Below are 3,523 nucleotides of genomic sequence, written 5' to 3'. Positions count from 1 at the left end.
TCCACTCAGCAACAGCCTGGGTAGCTGGGGGTGTGGAATGTGGAGCTGGCACTGGTGCTGGACTCGACCCAGCTGTGTGGGCCCTGGGTATTCCTTTCTCCTTCTGTGGAAGGAGAGGAGGGAACTCAACCTGAGTCTGGTGAACACTACATATTCCTCTGGGATGGGGATGCCAGCACCTGGGGGAAAAAACTTAGAAGATGTGACTCACTTCTGCTTTGCACTCTAACCTTTTTTCTCTGTATGACTTTTTCTTTATTAGTAAATTCTACATAGGTTTCCACATGGTTTTCCTCTTTTATTTTCCACCCAACTAAACCAGTACTCCTTATTCTGCTTCTTCTATTATCCAGTTATAATCAACCCTATCCTTAATAATAATCTCTGTATGCATTTTAATTCTAACCTTAATTGAATGCTATAATAATTTCAGTCTTAACCCTAATTTATTATAAACACTAACTACTAATCCTAATACCAACCCCAATTTAATTGTCAATTTTAATCAGTATCTTAATTCCAACTAGGACAGTGATTTGCACATAATAAAAATTATTACAGGTACCATTTACTAAGAAGCCATTTTCATTGTATGCTGACTTTGCGCTGAGTACTTTACACACACAGTATCTCATTTAGGTACATGAAAGTACACTAATGTGGTTGGAATTATTAGTTGTCTTACAAATGTGAGGAAACAAAGGTTTAAGTAGATTATGTAATTTGTAAATACTGGATCCAAATCCACTGTTTAATTTCTGCTTGACTGGAAAGCCTGTGCCCATTTCTCTTTCTGTCAACAAATATTTTTTGAGCGACCTTTTTCTAAAATCCTAACTAATTCTGACTAGAATGATTTCTAATATACTGAGTTTCTCAAAAGTATATTGTTAGATGAGTTTTTTTTTAAATAGATAGTAGTACAAAATAGAAACTGAACAAACCAACCAACAAAAAGCCCAAATCTCCCTGCCCAGAAACCCCACTGACACTTTAAAACATGAAAGTAATGTATTTATAAAGTTAAAACAATCAAACTGTAGAAAGAAACAAACTGAAAGGAAAAGCCTCCTTCTCCTTCCCAAACTGGTCATACTGCACCATTCGTGTTGGAGTTGTGCAGTGAAGCAGCCCTGCCTCCCAAGTCATCAGAAGACATATAAAGTCAAGGTAAATACTTGTGAAACCACCTATGCATGTATTAGGTTGGTACAAAAGTAATTGCAGTTTTGGACCATCTAGTCATGTCTAATACGTTAGACATGACTTAGACATGAAGATCACTGGACAATTTGAATTTATGATTAACAATGTGAAAGGCCAAACTTTTATATACTAAGCTCTTTACATTTATTATATATTTTAATACTTACAATCTCTCTGTACAGTATGCATTACCCCTATTTTACAGATGAGGACAGCAAGGCCTGGAGAAGCCAAGTGACTAGCACAAGAGCACAAAGATGGTGAATGAAAGACCCAGGTTTTAAATACAGATTTGTCTTGTTCTAAAACCTAAATTTTTTTTTTTAAATTAATTTTATTGGGGTGACAATTGTTAGTAAATTTACATAGATTTCAGGTGTACAATTCTGTATTACATCGTCTATAAATCCCATTGTGTGTTCACCACCCAGAGTCAGTTCTCCTTCCATCACCATATATTTGATCCCCTTTACCCTCATCACCCACCCCCCACCCCCTTACCCTCTGGTAACCACTAAATTATTGTCTGTGTCTATGAGTTTTTGTTTCTCATTTGTCTTGTTCTTTTTGGTTTATATACCACATATCAGTGAAATCATAGGGTTCTCTGCTTTTTCTGTCTGACTTGTTTCACTTAGCATTATTCTCTCGAGATCCATCCATGTTGTCACAAATGCTCCTATATCATCTTTCCTTAATGCCGAATAGTATTCCATTGTGTATATGTACCACAACTTCTTTATCCATTCATCTATCGAAGGACATTTTGGTTGTTTCCATGTCTTGGCCACCGTAAACAAAGCGGCAATGAACATTGGCGTACACGTGTCTCTATAGAGAAATGCTTTTATATTTTTGGGGTAGATACCCAGGAGAGCGATTGCTGGGTCATATGGTAATTCTATTCGTAATTTCTTGAGGAACCTCCACACTGCCTTCCATAGCGGCTGCACCAGTCTGCATTCCCACCAACAGTGTATGAGAGTTCCTTTTTCTCCACAGCCTCTCCAACACTTGTTACTATTTGTTTTGTTGATGAAAGCCATTCTGACTGGGGTGAGGTGATATCTCATTGTGGTTTTCATTTGCATTTCTCTGATGATTAGCGATGTTGAGCATTTTTTCATATGTCTATTTGCCATTTGTATATCCTCTTTGGAGAAATGTCTCTTCAGGTCCTCTGTCCATTTTTCAATTGGGTTGTTTGTTTTTTTGTTGTTGAGTTTCATGAGTTCCTTGTATATTTTGGATATTAGCCCCTTATCAGAGGAACTGTTTGCGAAAATCTTCTCCCATTCAGTTGGTTGCCTCATTATTTTGTCAATAGTTTCTTTTGCTGTGCAGAAGCTTTTCAGTTTCATATAATCCCATTTGTTTATTTTAGTTTTTACTTCCATTGCCTTTGGAGTCAAATTCATAAAATGCTCTTTGAACCCAAGGTCCATAAGTTTAGTACCTATGTTTTCTTCAATGCAGTTTATTGTGTCAGGTCTTATGCTTAAGTCTTTGATCCATTTTGAATTAATTTTGGTACATGGTGACAGAGAGCAGTCCAGTTTCATTCTTTTGCACGTAGCTATCCAATTCTGCCAGCACCATTTATTGAAGAGGCTGTCTTTCGTCCATTGTATGTTTTTAGCTTCTTTGTCAAAAATTATCTGTCCATATTTATGTGGTTTTATTTCTGGGTTCTCAATTCTATTCCATTGGTCTATGTGTCTGTTTTTCCACCAATACCAAGCTGTTTTGATTATTGTAGCCCTCTAGTACAAGGAAAAATCAGGGAGTGTGATACCTCCAGTATTGTTCTTTTTTTTTTTAATATTGCTTTGGCTATTCGGGGTCTTTTGTAAAACCTAAATTTTTAATCACTAGACTTAGCCAGGAAGGCTTGTGGGAGAAGAGGTCATTTGATTTTGGTTCTGAAGGAGAGATATTGGAAAGAAGGATGACCTACTATGAGACTATAGATGGATTCAAATCAATGGGAGGAAACAGCACAAGGGGGAAAAGCAAGAGAACTAGCGCTCAGAGGGAAAAGAGTAAAAGGTGAGAGAGTAATTGGAGAATAGAACAAATATGAGTGGAGACCAGGAACATTTTTTTTGTGATAAATTCAGGCAAAAATAAACAATGTAGTAAATATGAGCGCCACTGTTGCTTCAGTTACAGGCTGATTGATGTATTTTGGAAAGGAAGCAGACACACACAATCATCTCTGCAAACAAAAATACACAATTTCAGTTACATGTATCTGTGTCTGTAACCTCTCCAGCAAAATATCTTTGCATTCTTCCACTTGCATTTCTTGCTCCAG

The sequence above is a fragment of the Rhinolophus hipposideros genome, assembly GCF_964194185.1.
Source record: "Rhinolophus hipposideros genome assembly, chromosome: 19".
Lineage (NCBI taxonomy): Eukaryota > Metazoa > Chordata > Mammalia > Chiroptera > Rhinolophidae > Rhinolophus > Rhinolophus hipposideros.
This window is presented reverse-complemented; position numbering follows the sequence as displayed.